The sequence below is a fragment of the Felis catus genome, chromosome A3, assembly GCF_018350175.1.
Source record: "Felis catus isolate Fca126 chromosome A3, F.catus_Fca126_mat1.0, whole genome shotgun sequence".
Taxonomy (NCBI): Eukaryota; Metazoa; Chordata; class Mammalia; order Carnivora; family Felidae; genus Felis; species Felis catus.
The window spans coordinates 39,450,816-39,469,920 of NC_058370.1; the positions used below are offsets into that span (position 1 = coordinate 39,450,816).

The following is a 19,105-nucleotide window of genomic DNA, read 5'->3' on the forward strand; positions in this document are numbered from 1 at the left end:
TGTTCTTATTTTCCAGAAAGTTTTACCTCATCTTTTCCTCTGGACATTACAGGGTCTATTGTATATCCACCCTTAATCTTGCCCTAGGTATATGTGAGTATATAGTTGCCTAGCAACTTTTATAAGCAGTGTCTGTTGATTTTTCCACCTTAGTTTTGAGTTAGGTGAAATGGAGATGAATGCCTTGCTTCTGTTCTTCAGATATCCTCTAGTTAGGTTAGAATAGATTTAACACAATGATTTGCAAATAAGGTCTGTTCTGCACCTTCTAATTTGTTTTGGGAAAGAGGTGGGACATGGATGAGCACAAACATTACCTTTTAAATATGGGTTTAAACCCAAAATATGGGTTTTTCTCTTTTCTTATGAGAGAGAGTACATGCACAGGTGGTGGTAGGGGCAGAGTGGGAGAGAGAGAATCTTAACCTGGCTCCATGCCCATCATGGAGCCCAGTGTGGAGCCCTACTTGGGGCTTGATGTTGTGACTGTGAGATCATGACCTGTGCTGAAATCAAGAGTTGGCCTCTTAACCGACTGAGCCATCCAGGTGCCCTAAGATAGGTTTTTCTTTTCTTTTCTTTTCTTTTCTTTTCTTTTCTTTTCTTTTCTTTTCTTTTCTTTTCTTTTCTTTTCTTTTCTTCTCTTCTCTTCTCTTCTCTTCTCTTCTCTTCTCTTCTCTTCTCTTCTCTTCTCTTCTTTCTTTCTTTTTTCTTTCTTTCTTTCTTTCTTTCTTTCTTTTTTTTAAAAGTTTATTTTTTGAGAGACAGCGTGAACAGGGGAGGGGCAAAGAGAGAAGGAGTCACAGATTCTGAAGCAGGCTCCAGGCTCTGAGCTGTCAGCACAGAGCATGACGCGGGGCTTGAACTCACGAATTGCGAGATCATGAATGAGCCACCCAGGGGCCCCCAAGATGAGTTTTTCTTAATTGGGTGTTGGCTTGGTTTCTGTAAACCTTTGACTGTTTTCCAGCATTTTGACCAGGTTGGTTCAATTTCTGCATGTTGTTTTTGATGTTCCTGTGGACAAATGAGAGCTTGGAATGACCTGGTCCACCATTTTGGTTGAACTTTATAATTTTGAATGTGAAAACCAACTGTGTTAGTTTAGCTACTACTAGCTGCTTTAACAAATTAATTCTCAAAAGGCTTGATCTGATAGAAATTCATTCTGTGTCACCTAACAATCAGGTGTGGGTGTTCATGATTGGTTTCAGTGGAGCGGTCGTGGTGGTTGGGTTGGGGGATAGGAGTGTGCATGTATGTGTGGAGGAGGGGGGTGGACATTCTGTTTCACATAGTCCTTTAGAGATAGAGCTGATGGAATCTGTGCCTTCTTTAACATGTTGCTTCTAAGATTGCCCTGATAACCACAGGGGAAAGAGTAAAACGAAGGGTTATGTCAGAAGTTTTTATGAGCTAGGTCTGGAAATGGTGCACCTGACTTCGACTGATGTATCTTGGGGTGGCTCTCAGTCACATGGCCATATTTAATTGTCGGAGAGGCTGAGGAATGTGATCTAGTCACATGCTCAGGAAGAGGGTGAAACTGGAAACTGGTTTTGATGAATTGTAATTTCTGTCATATCAGCAATACACAGAACTATCATATTCTGTTGAATGAGCTGTAAGAAACACCATTATTTTATATTTCATTGAGAAGGAAGGGGAAAAAAAGCACTATCAATTAAATTATTACACAATGCACTATATTCATTCTGATCTCCTTCAATAAATACAAAATTTTCATATTTACCAAGTTATACTTTTATGATACATTATCCTTGAACATATCTTGAAATTATAAGTGAAATAAATTAGTTTAGGTATTCCCAAAATGTCTTTGCACTCAGAGTCTAATTCTTCTGAATCTTTTTTCCACCCAGTGTTATTGGTGTTTTGTTTTTCCACAAAATTATTTTCTGTGCAGTTAGAGTTGATGATATAACAATACTTAAAAATTTTCTTTTTTCTGGATTTTTTTCTAAACCACTGATACTTGTCCTGCAAGTTTTAGTGCTGGCATTTTCTTGATGTTACCAGATGGTGTTAATGCAAGATTTCATCCAATTATTAGGACTAATACTCTTTATTGAAACGGTCATTAAATGGACTTTTAACTTGAAAAGTTGAGAGGTTGCAGTTGTCTAATTATATCACCAGAAATAATAAGTAAATAAATTCTTATATATGCAGACAGTGAAAATTGTCACGACCACCATCTCCCAGCAGCAATTATAAATGCCTTTAATTGTAAGGCATTTCAGAGATGTTAAAATGTTTTGTAAAAACTCAGTTTAGAATTGAAGATGTATACTCTGTTGAATTTGTTTTGAAGTTCAATTTTTTTAAATGTCTTTTAATGTTTAAGATTTTTTTTTTCTAATGATGCCCTTAGTTTTCCAGGAAATGCTGGCTATTTGACTTTATAAATATAGTTGCATTTTAGTTTTTCAAATTCTTTAGAGTAATAGATAAAGTTAGGGCCAAGATAGAGCAGCTGTTTGGAGCCTTGGCTCAAAATTAATTGAGTCTGATTTTAGAACAATGCAAGAAAACTTTTAAACACCCTTAATCACTTCTAAGTAGAATGAAGTCTGACACAGAGCATTTCCTGTCATTGAAAGTATTCAGAAAGGTTCTGGATGCAAATCAAAGTAAAAGCACTTTCTTCACTGGGTGGTAATTGAACAAGATGTTGTCTAATCTGTGTCTGACTACTGAGATTCTTATTCTAAAATAATTTAATTTTGTATAAGTGATACTCCCTTTTCTGATCTGTTAGTTTTTGGAACACCAGTAGGATTTTTTTTTTTTTTTTTCTTTAAAACAGACAACTACATGCAAATTATTTTTCTGTTTCTAGTTAAGTGATTTAACACACTAAGCCAAGGCATTCTGATTGGCACAGGGGGAGCATGGGTTCAAGGAATAGCACTTTTTTCTTTGCAGATTTTGTTGCAAAATATTGTTACCTGACCTTCCTGGAGGCACAGGAAAATTCTAATTGTTGATTCTCCCAGGGTTTATTTGGTGTAAGAGGTCACTGTGAATTTCTTTTTGATTAAAAAAATCTTACTGAACAGACACTTCTTTTTCTTTCTTTCTTTCTTTCTTTCTTTCTTTCTTTCTTTCTTTCTTTCTTTCTTTCTTTCTTTCTTTCTTTCTTTCTTTCTGTTAACACAGTAACTTGTGGTCACTGTTTGGAATTATCAATACTAAACAATAAATAAGGAATCCACTCACCTTTCTTTCCTGTTTGTAGCTCAAAAGATTATTACCAGGGTGTTTGTATACCTTTGGGTTGCAAATTTAATAGATAAAGGACAACCAGTTTTTAGGAAGAGAGACAGGCATGGGTATATCTTTTTCTTATTTTCCTCCACATATCCAAATCTATATGTCAAGTTACTTGAGATTTACTAAAAAGTGACATAGTGAATATAACACTCCCACTTTACTTTTGGTCATTTATGACTTACTAATAGCTCCAGCCTGAGATTTTAAAGATTATTTAACTGAGTTCATTGAATACTGTATGGGTAAATACAAGTTTTTCATGGTAATAGAAACAATGGGATAAAAACATGTCTTTTTTCTAAAAAGGGTTGTGATATTATTCTAAACAATTCATGTATCTTTCTGCATGGGAGATCTCTCTAGATTTCTCTTAACCTATTTCTGACCAGCTATATGAAGTAATTTTTATTTCAAAGTAAATATGTTATATCTCTGTGCATATGGAATGACTCTTACTTTGACAATGAAAAATTGCTTAAATGCTCTGACATCTGAAATATGTCTACAAATTAACATTAGAATTTATTAAGGCTTTGGAATTATTTCTTAAAATGAGTTGTTAATTGCAAGTAAATAACATGTAATTTTCCTTTAAATGTTTGTATTATTTAAAAAATAACATTAAAGTTAATGAGAACACAAATACTTATCCTAGGCATTACTTTATAGTAAGTGTGATGTATAAGGTGTTGGAAATCACTAAAGGTAGTTGCTACTATACATTGTATATCTGTGTATTCATAGTGTATTTTTATAAAATAAAGTATTTAAATCATGGTTACTGTAAAGTACTCAAAAGCTATAAAAGCTTATAGAATTAAATAATGGTAGTGTCCCTTTTCCAGACACCAAATTCCATACAGATAATAATTAATAATAGTTGATTATAGGTCTTTATGCATTTTTTAGTTTTTTTTTTATTCAACACAACGATGTATCAGGAAGTATTCTAAGTAGTAAAAAAAAATAGTGGGGAGTGATTAGGAAAGGCTAAAACGATAGGAAGTAAGTCATAAGATAATGGGGGCCACGATTGGTTAACTAATCGTATAGTTAATGGAGCCAGTCTGGCACTAGAGTCTGTGCTCTTAATCCTTTTACTACTTATGCTTTTACAAATATTCTGTATGTGTATTCATATATAGTGTTTTGTTAGTTTTTAATGTAAAAACTAGCATTATGTATACATGGTTCTTTCAAGCTTGAGTTTTCCCACTTAAAACTGTATTTTGATTTGTATTTCCTTGATTTTTATTAAATGGCTGTATGTCTTATCATAATTTATTTAACTTATTTACCATAAACCATTCTTGATGGACACTAGGTTTGTTTTTTTGTTTTTTTGTTTTTTTACAATTACAAACAACTTTATGATGAATGTTTGTAGAACTTGTGTATATGTCTGAGGACTTCTGGGAGATACAGTCCTAAAAGTGGAATTGTTGCATTATAGGCAGTACACATTTGAAATTTTGGTAAAACTGTCAAATCATTCTCCATAGCTGCTGAAATAGTTTATATGCACATCAACACTGTATGAATACCTGTTTTCTCATAACTCTGCCAAAAAAAGGTGCCATTAATTCCTGAAATGTTTGGCAGTGGAATGGCTAAAACATAGTAAATGTTTGCCGTTGTGATTTGTAGGTCCTCAAAATTTCCTGTTTATTAATTATTGAAATATTTTTTGTGAGTTAACTCCTCATAACTATCACCCATTTTACTATTGGATTGCCTGTTTGAGTGTTTTAACTTTGTAAATGTTACAATATCTTTTAGAAGTCTGTTGAATGATGGTTAAGAATACAGACTTGAACCAGACAGCCAGGTTGGCTACTGGCTCTGCCACTTCTTTGGAAAGGTTGCTGAATCCCCCTGTACCTCAGTTACTTCATTGGTAAAATGAGGTTAGTGATGGCGTACCTCATAAGATTATTGTGAGGATTAAACAAGTTAGTAATTATAAACAGCAAAGAACAGTGTCTACTCTTAAGTGATCTCTGAGTGCTAGCTTTTATAATAATGATTGCTGTTGTCATTTATGCTGTCTTGTTTTAGCAAAATTTGGAATTTTTGGTTACACTGCATGTGTTTTTTTAAATGTCTCTTGCATTTTAGATTTTACTAAATTTAGGACTTTTTCATTTTTATAAAAAGAAACTACTTTTACAGTTTCTTCAAAAGGTTGGCTTATTTTTACTTCGGGTTTGCTATTTGCATGGGATTTCTTTTTGTGTGGTAGGAGGTAGGTGGTCTTAGATTTGTTTCCCAATAGATACCTACTTATCTCCACTGATGTTATCTTAATCATATACTAAAATTTCCCTGTGTGCAGTGGATCTCTGTATCATTGTGGTCTGTCAATTTTTGTATCAGTATGACATTGTTATAATTACTATAGTTTCTTGATAATTTGCAAAAAATCCACTTTCCTTCTTTTTCAAAAATTTGCTGTTATTTTGATAACACTTTTTCAGACTTATTTTAAATTCTATTCATAGAATATTCATAGAGGTCTATTTATATTCTATTTTAAAAATCCTATCAGGTTTTTTTTTTTTAATTTTTCTTTTTTCAACGTTTATTTATTTTTGGGACAGAGAGAGACAGAGCATGAACGGGGGAAGGGCAGAGAGAGAGGGAGACACAGAATCGGAAACAGGCTCCAGGCTCTGAGCCATCAGCCCAGAGCCTGACGCGGGGCTCGAACTCACGGACCGTGAGATCGTGACCTGGCTGAAGTCGGACGCTTAACCGACTGCGCCACCCAGGCGCCCCTAATGTTTATTTTAGAGAGAGAGTGCATGTGAGCAGGGGAGGGAGACACAGAATCCAAAGCAGGCTCCAGGCTCTGTGCCGTCAGCACAGAGCCCAATGCGGGGCTCAAACCCACGAACTGTGAGATCATGATCTGAGCAAAGGTGGATGCTTAACTGATTGAGCCACCCAGGCGCCCCTGCTATTTTTTTAAATTATGAATGAAGTTGAACCTATTTTACTATGTTCGTTAGCTACTTAATTTTCTGTTGAAGAACTTACCATGGACCAAACTGTGTTCTAAGTGGATTGCATATTCATTTAATGAATTATTTCCTCATATCATTTGCTCATTTAAAAAAAAAAGTTTTTTTCTTATTAACTTTCTAAGAATTCATTCCTAAGAGTAAATTAAGGAAATTACTTATAGTTGTATGTATTACAGATTTTTTTGTTTCACCTATTGTCTATTTTTAGTGATTGTGTATGTATGTATTTTACACACTGTTTTATATGTTTTTTAAGTTTGTTTATTTTGAGAGAGAGAACATGCAAGTGGGGTAGGGGCAGAGAGAGAGAGCAAGAGAGAAACCCAACAGGCACTGCACTGTCAGCAGCAGAGCCCAGCGTGGGGCTTGAACTCAGCATAGTTGTTGAGATTATAACCTGAGTCAAACCAAGAGTCAGCCGCTTAACTGACTGAGCCATTAGGCACCCGCTGCCCCCACAACTTTACATTTTTATGTAATCAAATGTTTTATAACTTTCTTCATCTTAGTCTTGTCACATTTGGTTAGACTTATTGCTAGATATTTACTAGATTAAAAATATTATGAACGGGATCTGTATTCCCACTTAATTTTCTGATTGGTTATCGATGAGGTATAGTAAAGTGCTAATTTTTGAATACTGATCTGGAATTTTGTTCTTAGTCACAATCTTTTAAGAGATATTTTTTATTTGTTAATATACCTTACGGTCAAGTTAGCTAACATACAGCGTATACAGTATATGCTTGCCTTCAGTAGTAGATTCCTGTGATTTTTCACTTATATACAACACTCAGTGCTCATCCCAACAAGTGCCCTCCTCAATACCCATCACCCGTTTTCCCCAAGCCCCCAATGCCCCATCCATATCAACCCTCAGTTCTCTGTATTTAAGAATCTCTTATGGTTTGTTTCCTTCTCTGTTTGCAACTATTTTTTTTTTTTTTTTTTTTGCTTTGGATTTTCTAAATAGGTAATAATGCTTTCTGCAGATTATCTTCCTGTAGCTTCTTAATATTTGTACTTCTTATTTCTTTGTTCTTTTGCTTTGGTCACCAGTATAGTTTTAAATATAGTGCTCATAGCACTTTTATCTATGTGTCTGTCTGTCTATCTATCTATCTATCTTTTTTGAGAGCAAGAGATAGCAAGCAAGGGAGTGGCAGAGGGTGAGAGAGAATCCCAAGCAGGCTCCATACTCAGGATGGAGCCTGATGCACAGGGTTCAGTCTCACAACCATAAGATAATGACCTGAGCCGAAATCAAGACTCGGATACTCAGGTGCCCTTATCATACCCTTTAAAATATGAAAAATTATGACCCATAGAAACATGATGGCAAGTTTGGAATTTACTGTTTTTGACATCATTAATATGGTCAAAGTAAAATTGGTGATGGGAGTTTTATCCATTATAAGGTTTCTATAAAAATTCTACAATAAAATTTTAGCTTAGTAAATATTTTAATTGGCAAGTAGGATCAGTTTTCTACTTGTTTCTGTCTTGTTCATTCCTTTCTTCCATTGTATTTCTCTTCTTAAAATGTAAGTTAGAAAAAAGTGAGTTTTTGTTAAATTTTTTTTTTCCCACAAAGTCCTATTTGGTAATTAAAAAGAAGATCTTTTCATGGAATTACATAGCTGATACCAAATATATTTCATCATGATGGGCATTTAAATATTTATGTGATAATTTTAAGGAGATCTATAGTTTCTTGACTGATGGCTATATTGAGCTTTACATAGTTCATAGGTGAGGATATTTCATTTCTCAATTTAAATCAATGATGTTAATAATCGTGAACAAACCCCCTGTGTTTACCTGTGTTTGGAGATAAGGGGTGAATGTTAGTGACCATAGAACTAAGAATTATTTGAGGTTAATGATAAAGAAAACAAACATTCTCTTGGAATCAGGAAAGGTTCTTCCTGTTTGTTTTTTTTTTTAATTTTTTTTAACATTTATTTATTTTTGAGACAGAGAGAGACAGAGCATGAATGGGGGAGGGTCAGAGAGAGGGAGACACAGAATCTGAAACAGGCTTCAGGCTCCGAGCTGTCAGCACAGAGCCCGACCCGGGGCTCGAACTCACAGACCGCGAGATCATGACCTGAGCCGAAGTCGGCCGCCCAACCGACTGAGCCACCCAGGCACCCCTCCTGTTTTGTTTTTTAACAGATATTTATAAAGTGCTTAATATGTGCCAGACATATTTTTAAGTACCTTACAAATGTTATTTATGTAATCATCACAACAGCCTCCTGGAACAGCTACAGTTATCTCATTTACAGATGAGGGAACTGAAGTACAGAGGGGTTAGCTTGCCCAGGGTCACACTGCTTTTGAGGGGCAAAGTCTACATTTGAATCCAGGCCTCTGGCTTTACATCCTCTTCATTTGCTCTCTGTTGATGCTGCCTTTTTTTCTGAAAAGCATTGCTTGTGTGTTTACATGTTATATGCCTACTATTAATTGTATTTGATGTTTGGGAAGATGTATTTTATGCTGTGTGTTATATAATTTTTTGTGGATTATAACTCATAATACTATTATGTTTGTTTTTAAAACACAAACAACTATTATAAAAGGTAAAGTTGTGGATAATAAAATCAGCTATAATCATATAGTGAGGAAGAAGGCTTTGTCCCCTCAAGTAGATGTATAATGAATGCCACTTTACACTGCGTAAATAAATCATTTATATTTCTTTGTAATTTTGCCTATGCTCCAAATTTGCAGTTCAAATCTATTGAAAAAAAATTTTTAAACCTCCTTCAGATTTTTCTTTTCATCAGTCACCACTTGTTTTCAGTAAAATAGACCGTATATTGAGTATGGACTACATTTTGCAACTTCCGGCAGCATGTTCTGTGAACTTGCTTCTCTGACTGAAGTGCTAAAGTATATGTGGGCTTTTACCAGGGAGTATGTGGAACTACACAATAAAGGTATTCCTGTAGAGCAGTTTTTCTACTAAAAGATTGGTGGGGGTGGAATATTAAGTAATTTAATTGCTCTACATCTAGAAAGATTTCTAAGGTTGAAACTAAATGATTCTCAAGATCAGAGGCAAAGAATTTCACAATAATGGTTTCTACCATAGACATCCTGATAGTATGTATCAATACATTCAGGGGAAAGGTTTCAGGAGTACTTGATTGTATTTAAAGTCATTTGATGTCTTGGAATGTTAGGAAATTAGTGAACTAACCAAAATAAAATGGTCAGTAAAGTTGAGAAATAGCCGTCATTTTGTCAGTTGCTTAAGTACCAAATACCAAAGTGTTAATCAATGATCTTTTTGGGCAACTGAAAAGAATCATATTATCATAGATACATCTTGTTTTAAACCTTGGAAATATCTTAATTTTTTTGGATTTTATTTTAGTAAACCCCACTTTTAAGTAAACCTAAATAAAATTAAGACTTATAAAAAAGACAGCTTTGGAATTATTTAATTTACAAAGGGGTTGGACATGGTATTCTTTTTAATAGCTTGCCTCTTCAGCTTCTTCAGGTTATTGTATTCATAGCATTCAGGTCTGCATATAAATCATGCAAGGAATGCTGATAATTCTTGTTTGTTTACTTTTTTAATATAAAAGCTAAATGGTGAAAGATAAAAATGATATTCATTTAAAAATGTGTGTAGCCAAGTGTTTTGTGTTTTTTAATGTGTATGTTTTTTTAGTTTTGAGAGAGTGTGCATGCACATGGGGGGAAGGGCAGAGGGAGAGGGAGACAGAATCCCAAGCAGTTCTACTGTGCTGTCAGCGCAGAGCTGGACTGGAGGCTCAAACCCACAAACTGCGAGATCATGACCCGAGTGGAAATCAAGAGTTGGATGCTCAACTGACTGAGCCACCCAGGTGCCCCGCCAGTGTTCTGCTTTTCACATATCTAATAGTTTTGGACATAAGCAATATTCCTGTAATCGCCTTTAATTTCATTCTGCATACTGAGATTAGGGCTTGAATGGGCCATTAAGTTATTATTAAGTATGATCATTAAAACAGTCATTTGACTTGTAAAGTGACATGAATGTATTCTTAGAAAAAATTATGTTGCCATCCAATAGCAGAGAATATCTCTGTATAGAAAATTAATTCAGAAAGAACATACTTTGTTCTTTTGGTTTTGCTGCCATATAGACTTAACTGAAGAAGCAAAATAGCAGTTGGTAGAATTGGCATAGTTCTCAGGTTTTCTGATTCTTAGTTTAAATGTCTTGATTTATCACTGTATTTGTTCTTCGTTCAGGGATGGTTAATATACCCTATCTGTAAAACTTTAGATTGCAATTTTTCTGTAACTTGGCTAATTACTTTTATAATAAAGAATTCACTTAGGAGTGCCTGGTTGGCTCAGTCAGTGAAGTGTCTGACTCTTAGTTTTGGCTCAGGTCATAATCTCACAGTTTGTGAGTTTGAGCTTTGCATTGGGCACCGCGCTGACAGTGTGGAACCTGCTTGGGATTCTCTCTCTCCCTCTCTCTGCCCCATCCCTCCCCCCTAGCCCCTACTTTCTCTCTTAAAGCAAAAATAAAGTTAAAAAAAAAAAAAACAACAAAAAGAATTCACTTGAAATATAAGTTGTTCATGATAAAAGAAAAAGCCTAATTTCCATCTTCAAATTTCTTCAGTTATGCTTTAGTAGAAGATGAACCAGAAGTATGAATTAAAGAGTTGGAGAGGGTTTTTTTCAGGGGGTTTATTGATGGGATATAGAGTATTAACTGAAAAAGGGTTCTGGGGAAAGGAACTATAAACTGAGGCTTTTGGACATATGATAGTGTTTGAGAGTCCTCTGAGGATACGCTTCTTACTTTCCTGTTCTTGCTCTTTGGAGGGGAGAGATTGCTTCTTTTGAAGATATAATTTCTCTGATGTCATGAGGAGCTTGGAGAATAGGAGAATGAAGGGACTGAGGACAGTTTGTATCTAAAGAAGGAATGACTGAGAATTTTCCAAAATTAAAATATGTGAATCATTATGCTGAAAAAACAGTAAATCCAGAGGAAGAAAAATAACTGGACTAAAGACAAAGAGAGCTTGACAGTAGGCAGAATAGATTATCTATGAAAGTATAAAAAAAAATTAGACCTTTAACAGAATTCTAAACTGCAACAATGGATGCTAGAAATCAGAGAATTCAAATACTGAAAGAAATACTGAAAGAAAACAAATGTTTTGCTAGAAATGGTAACTGGCAAGATTATTCAAAACTTATTATTTAAACTCTCTTTAAAACTGTTTGTGACCACGACCCACTAATGTGATTTTATTGGTGGGTTATGAGACATATTTTGAAAAATACTGCCTTAAAAAATTTACACTTAAGTGCAAAGAGACAAGGATAAGAATGTTTATAACAGCATTGTTTGTGAGAGTGAGAAATTGGAAGTAATCTTAAGCCTCAAAAACAAGGGTTTTGAAATATATTTTTAGATAAGCATCAGTTAAAAATGTAAAAGTCTGATTATACTGTGTTGGTGAGCATGTGTAACAATGAGAACTCATAGCTTGCAGAAATAAAAATAACCACTTTTTGAGAGAAATTTGGCAATATCTAGTAAGTCTGGATGTGTATTTCCCCAACAACCCAGTAATTCTACATATATACGTGTATATATGTGTATATACATTAGCATTGTTTGTTGATCTATTCCAACCATGACATCTCAAATTAAATTTTCAGGAAAGAAAATTTACTTTTGGTCCATATAGTACACTTCAATATATGTGCTTTATCCCTTTGTTAATTTTCTTCCTGTTTTCTTCCTTTACCTCTCCCTCTCTTCAAAGTTATTTGTGACTATGACCCACTAATGTGATTTTATTGATGGGTTATGAGACATAGTTTGAAAAACACTTCTTTAAAAAAATTTGCACATAAGGTTAGAGAGACAAGGATGTTTATAACAGCGTTGTTTGTAAGAGTGAGAAATTGGAAGTATTGTTAAGCCCCAATAGGTGGAAAGTGGATAAATAAACTAGTATATCCATGTAAGTACTTCTAGTTATAAATCACAATAAATCAGTGAATTGCAATACCTGTATTCAGTGGATACATTTTGAAATACTATGCTGAGTATAGAAAGAAAAGTGCAGAATACTGTATAAAGTATTATTACTATATGTAGCTTAAATATGCATACATTATTACTATATGTAGCTTAAATTTTCTAGATATAAATAAAAATGTATGATGAAATCCATGAATGATAGACAATAAACTTAGGTTATCTTGGGGAGGAAAAGAAAGGTATTTCTGATATAAAGATAAAATTTCTTTTTCTTAAACTGGGTGGTGGATACATAGGTGTTTATTAAATAATATTTTACATTCCTTTGTATATCTGAAATATTTTCCCATTAATTTTTTTAAAAAGAGAATTAGCAGTATTGACAGTCAAATTGAGATTTCTCAAGACTGTAGAGCAAAAACAAGTTGAGCACTATGAGAGAGCAGTTTGAGATCCATAAAATAGATCCAGATCAGCATCTATGAGATAGGAATTCCAGAGGTAAAAAAAAAATTCAGTGCATTGCAGAAGCAGCAGATAATAAAATGGCAGAATGCAATTTTTCTGTGCTGAAGGATGCTATCAAGTAAGATATACTGGAATCAAATTTCTGGTAAAATCAAATAGTGGTAAAATTTCTGAATTCCAAGAATCAAAAGAAGTTTCCAGATAGAGAAAACAAGTTTACCCTAATAGAAAAAAGAATCAGATTGGCATCTGATTTTTCTCATGTAACACTGACTACTAAGACACAGTTGAATTCTGATATAAAAGGATAGTTTTCTGAGATAAAAGTATGTGATTCTGAGATAAAGGTATTATAACCCAAAAGTTCTGTATAAGGCAGAAGTATTTTTTAAGTATGAAGGCAAAATATACGTTCTTTCTAATAGACTCTGAACTGTAACTCTTACAGATTTAAGTAAATGAATATATTATTTGGAAGAACTTAAGCAAAATAAAATGAATCAGCATAGAGGATTTTGGATGAAAAAAAGGTATATTGTTAATGTTGACAAACAAAACCAATCAACAAGCGAAACCCAATGCTTAAGTCTAAAAAATTGATAATAATGTACTTTGAAGTATATAACTTAAAATATTCCAAATAAAATAGAAGATATGAAAAAAATTACAACTAGGGGACACATTTCTAGATCTGATGATCATAAAACCTGTGCTCTAGCAGATGGGAGTTGGGGGAAAGGGAGTAAAAATATGCTATGCAAAGAATTTCAGTTCATAGAATTACAGAAGGAGATACTTCTCACTTGATATTTATGAAGAAATATAGGTAAAAACATGTTGAAAATTTGAGGAGACTTGTTAGAAGATGACAGATAATCCGTTCTCCCAACCTTTTCCATGTCTGTTTGAAATGACTGAAAATATAAAATTAAGCCTGTAACAGCATTGGGCAGCAAGACAGGGTGAAGTTGGTATAGCAGATTTTGGAGAATTCCCTGAAAATAAAAAGCAGATGGAATGAAAGGAACAGAGAAAGAAGAACAGAGAAAAATGCAACTGAAAGTGAGAAGAAGTTTCTCCTCAGTGCACTTCAAAAAACTGCATTTGTGTTAGCAAAAAATTGGAGTGGTCTGTGGGGTAATCATCAGAGTCACTAATTTAAAAACTCCTGGGCTGGGCTCAGCCTTTCCTCATTTAATATAGAATGATTGTTAGCAGGGGTATTTATTTGTAGGATAACATGTGGCTTCTGTTCTGCAGAAGATGATTCTGGAGAAAACTTTTGATATGTGTGTTGGGGTTGGATGGAATAGCAGAGCACAGCCTGCAACTCTACCAAGAACACAAAGTAGAGAAAAGGGAAAGGCAAAATGGTTCCACTTGAGTGAAATACACTAAAACATTACACCCTACAAGTAAAGTCTTCCTTATGTTGGCAGTCTTGGGTGTGCTAGCCCATAACCTGCTTTATGATCACACATCATTAAGATGTGCTTCTTGATATCCTCACATTCAGTCACATTCAGCCTGAAATCCGCTCTTAGTTAAGATGCCTTAAGACAGAGAGAGAGAGAGAGAGAGAGAGAGGGAGAGAGAGAGAGGGAGAGAGAGAGAGAGGGAGAGAGAGAGAAACCTTATAGATCAAAAGGAGAAACCCAGGCTAGTTAGATAGCTCTGGAACACCATTCATAAATTTGGGACACCAAAGATCACCAGAAAACCAGCAGCACAAATAGAAGATGAAATAAGAGAAAAATTTGGGAGAATGGGAATGATGCAAGAAGTAGATGGAACTTAAATGTAATTCATATCTACCGAGAGATTTAAGAGGATAAACTGCTGAAAAAAAAAAAATCTGGCTGTTCTGAAAGAAACAATCTGCAGTGTTCTCAGAAACAAAAAAATCTGTTAAAAGAAATTCAAAGGAGGGGCTGAAAGCTTTATTAATGCTTTAGAAGAAAGTTTGGGGAAACACCTTAGAACCTAAAGGTAAAAAAATGGAGATTGAAAATATGAGCAGATGTTTAAGCAAATCCATGGTGCATGGAACTAGGAGCATGGAACTATTTCAAATTTCCAGAGGAGATAGGAGGAGAGGAAAGAATGATTTAAAAAAAACCCGCAAAAAACAGAGCATAATACCTAGATGCAAGGGAGTGTTACATGAATATTACAAAAGATGAGTGAGGTTGATACATACTGATTGAAAAGATGGTCAAGTTACATCAAGTGAAGAAGAGAACTTGTGAGAGCAGTATGCAGTATGTATAATATGATACTGTGGTCATAAATCATATGCATGTTCAAATATGTGCAAGAAAGATGAACGGATATGAAATAATAATGGTTTCCTGTTGAGAAAATGATGAAGGAATCATAGAATACTTTTCATTTTTCTTAAAACATAACATGTTATAAGGAGCATGTTTTTATTTAAAAAATAAACCACTAAAAATTGGAGAAGAAAAGAGAGCAATGTGAGGGTAGCAGTGATTACCTAAACCATTCTAATTTATACATAGTCTCAAGTCCATAGTTCTTTGTAACATACAATCTTGTTTTTTTCACAACAAACATCTCCTTCCCTTGCTATTTCCAGACTCTCAAAAATGTATCTTCACACAGTTCTCTGAACCTGCTTTTTCACCCAGAGTATCATGATGGGTGGGGATGGCTGATTCCTTCATTGCATATGGATTTTATTAGAAATAGTATATATGTAGAGAGTAACTTAAAATAAGGATATCATCTGGGTATTCTTTATTGAAAGGATAGTATCCAACATCTTTTGTAGACTGAGGTAGGGTGTAAATAATGAATAGTAAGGGAACAATAAGAATGACATATTCAAGATTTTGAGGTATATCCTGGTGGGATTTTTTGAGTTGAGAGTAGGACTTGCTCAATATCAGCATAGTAACACGAGTATAATCAAAGAGGTGTGGAATGTGTTCTGGACCACCTGAGAGGCCCCATCTTTTTTGTGAGGACATGGATATGATCCTTGATCTCAGTATGCCACATCTACTATAAACTTCTGAACCCTCCACCATCATTCAGGATGCATCTCTAATGGTTGAAGAAGTGGTGGAGGATGACATGGGACAGAGTGCCTGAGGATCCTTGCCTGGGACAAATTATGGGAAGAAAAGTCTTACAGGTATTCTTCTTATATATTTTATTTGGTTGCTGTGTTTTTATTGGATAAAATAATTCTTTTTCTTGAAGGAGTGGGGAGTGGTTAATGGGGGGTGGAAGAGGGGTGGGTTGGGGTGGAGCAGTTTTCTTCTTTGTAGGGATGGTAGAAGAATTAGGAAAGAATATTAGCATCTTTCTGTCTCTTCTTTTTCTGCCCATGCACAACTATTGCTGTCATCTTCACAACAAAGGAAATTGGATTAGAGTTTTTGAATCACAAACTTCTATGGTAGTAAGATTCACCAGGAACATTTAGCATGCTGACATAATAGTATTAGCTAGCAGCAGCTTTTAGACACTAATGGAAAGTGTTTCGATCTATGGACTGTATTGAGTTTTAAATACTTTGAGTATATGCTTGAAATTTTTATTTGTAATTGTTGATGATTTTTTTCTTCGGTTATGTTAATTGATTATTTAACCATTTGACACTGATTTATTTCTCCTGAACAAAGATGTTTAACACTGCTGTGAACTTAAGGGGCTCCAGTTAATTAACTACTTAAGTCTTAAAGTCTTGATTTTTCTTTAGAATAGCAGACTTAAGTGTCAAGAGCTCAGTGAATGACTTCCAAGATAGCTCTAGTTCTAGTGCAGCTTAAGAGATCTATTGAAAAGATCTTTTTCTTCAAACCATATGTCAGGGAATTTCATAGAGATTTTCTAGATACTGTTGAAGTTTTAGAACTGGTATCTTCAGTTATAATTCTGATGGTCTATGATACTGTTGTGCTGTTAAAATGATTATGTAAAAAGTATGTATGAGTATGGCGGGGGGGGGGGGGGAGTTGTTTTTGAAAACATAGAGTGGTTGGAACATATACCTATAACAAGTAAGTAGATATGAACAAAGGTATGTCTATAAAATTGGCCAAGATAAAGTAAGTGAAATGAGAGCATATTGTTACTTTTTTTTCTTTTTTGTTTCAATGAAAATAAGAAATGTTGCTCTTAAGAATTTTGTATTATTTTCTCTTTTTTTATTTTTATTTTTTCTAGCTTGGCACTAAGAGCTCTTTTATGTCATCTTGCCTGTCAGTCTGTTTGGAATCAAGAGAGACTCACTGAAGACTTCTTTGAAAAGAATGTTTTTTTGAAGAAGGAAAAAGAAATACTGTGAGAGAAGGCACACAGACCAGAAGGGTCGTAGATGCATGTATTTTTGCTGTGTAACACCAACAGGACTTCATTGGGTGAACAAGGAGAGTTGAGAAGGGAGAAAGTTAAGAAATGACTGAATTTTGTGGGTCTTGATGCAAAAATGCTGGCCATCTACTAATGTGGAAAAACAGTTGATGCTTTAGTCCCAGGAATTTGTTTCTGCTGTGTGCAGTTCTCATAAATTCTTCTCACATTCAGAACCACCCCTTTGTCCTCTGAGAATGATGGTACTTTTGCTTCTGTTAGCAGTACTTCCAAGGATGAATGAAAATGTATAGTGTTTGCCAAAACCTAAAAAGTACAATTTGTTTATTTATCATAAATAAATATAAATATTTATCATATTTAGAGGCTTTTTAATTATAAATAGAGGTTTGCAGGATATGCCACTTGTATTTTATAATTCTGTAGTGTTTAACACCATTTAGGGTTTTTTTTTAAATCAATAAATATTAGATTTTAAATATTAAATTTAATGATTCCTAATCATATTGTGGCCATTTTTCTCCAATTTGATATCCAGAGACTGCTTGATAAAACTGAAATTTTATTTTTTACACTTAATGTTATTTATGGTATTTATGTTACTGTGTATAATCATGATTTTCTGTTTTCCTTGAGGTTTTAGCAGACCTTTTTCTCTGTATATGTCAAAATAAAAAATTTTAAATAGTAAATATGTTGTAATATGGATACTGATCTTATATTACTTTTCTACTAAATATTGAGCTTTGTTTTGTTATAAACCCTGAACCTAAATGACAGTTTTATCTCGATATTTGAAAATTAAATGTTTATATATGATGTATAGGAAGCATCCTGTGGATTTGGCTTGTGTGTGTTTTTAAAATTAAATTTAAAATTTTTTACTTTTTTAAAAATTATGTAATCATACTCTATTAGGCAGCTTTTCTTTGGAAGAGGAGGACTTTGTTTTTGAACTTATATGTAGTTGTTTCAGTTTCCAGGCAGTGATATGAATTACAAACTTTGTTTCTGATTCTACAGTCTTTTCCTTATTTTAGGGACTTTTAAACAGGTTGTGGGACATTTTGAACATAAATATCTTGATAGTCAAGAAAGTGTTCTCTTCAGCCCTTCTCCAGAGGATTTCTTGATTAAAAGTCCTTCTCATACACTGGATTCTCTTAAGAGTGCTTTCTTATTAATGCAGAGTGATTGTGTGTGTATATATAAGGGTATCACTTTATTTCAAACTGACATAGTAAATTGTACATGTTTATTACTGCATTGCTTATAGTGGCAAAAAGCTAGGGAATACATCAAGAAGGAGAATGATTACAGTGGAACATTGTGGAGCTCTTAAAAAAAATAGTTTCTCTCTTCATTTTAAGGGATGTCTGATATTTTAATAAGTGAGGAAAACTAATTATAATTCAGTATTCTATTTAAAAAAACTTTTTATAATATATTGTGTATATATTTGGTATAATATTGTGTATATATTGTGTATATATTAGGTATAATTATATTGATACATGGGATAGAGGATAAAGAAGGAATAAAGGTAATCTGTTTTTCCTTTTCATATTTTTTAATTATTACATCGATTTTAGCAAAAATGTTACTTTTATCATTTATGAGGAAGAGTTTAAGAAATATGGAAAAAGTATTTACATGCAGTTTTATTATAACTTGATAGAATAGTGATTAGAAACCATGCTTACAGTGGTCAGTAACCTACATACTTTGCCATTATTGTGAAATGAATTAAGGAGGATGCAGCATTGATTATGATTCTTGGGAACACCAAGATAGAAGCCAGGTTTACCTTAATGAGATAACAAGAGTGAGTGTTAGTATGAACATTTGAAATGTGGTTAAAATTCTTATCATAGGAACTAGTTTATTTTGAACCTGCTTTCTCTCCTCAGCCTCAGCATTCGAGATGCTTGAATTGAATTTACTT

At 33.9% G+C, this 19,105-nt stretch overlaps 1 protein-coding gene and 1 long non-coding RNA gene across 2 annotated transcripts in view; both read left to right on the forward strand.

Annotated features, from left to right (window-relative positions):
- Positions 1 to 19,105, forward strand: part of MACROD2 (mono-ADP ribosylhydrolase 2) — a 2,026,389-nt gene that overhangs the window by 19,628 nt on the left and 1,987,656 nt on the right. The gene's annotated exons all lie outside the window — the stretch shown is intronic.
- On the forward strand, positions 793 to 18,313 carry LOC123384679. The gene is made up of 3 exons (XR_006596141.1): positions 793 to 982; positions 15,877 to 15,976; positions 17,014 to 18,313. It is a non-coding gene; the product is annotated as an uncharacterized LOC123384679 (long non-coding RNA).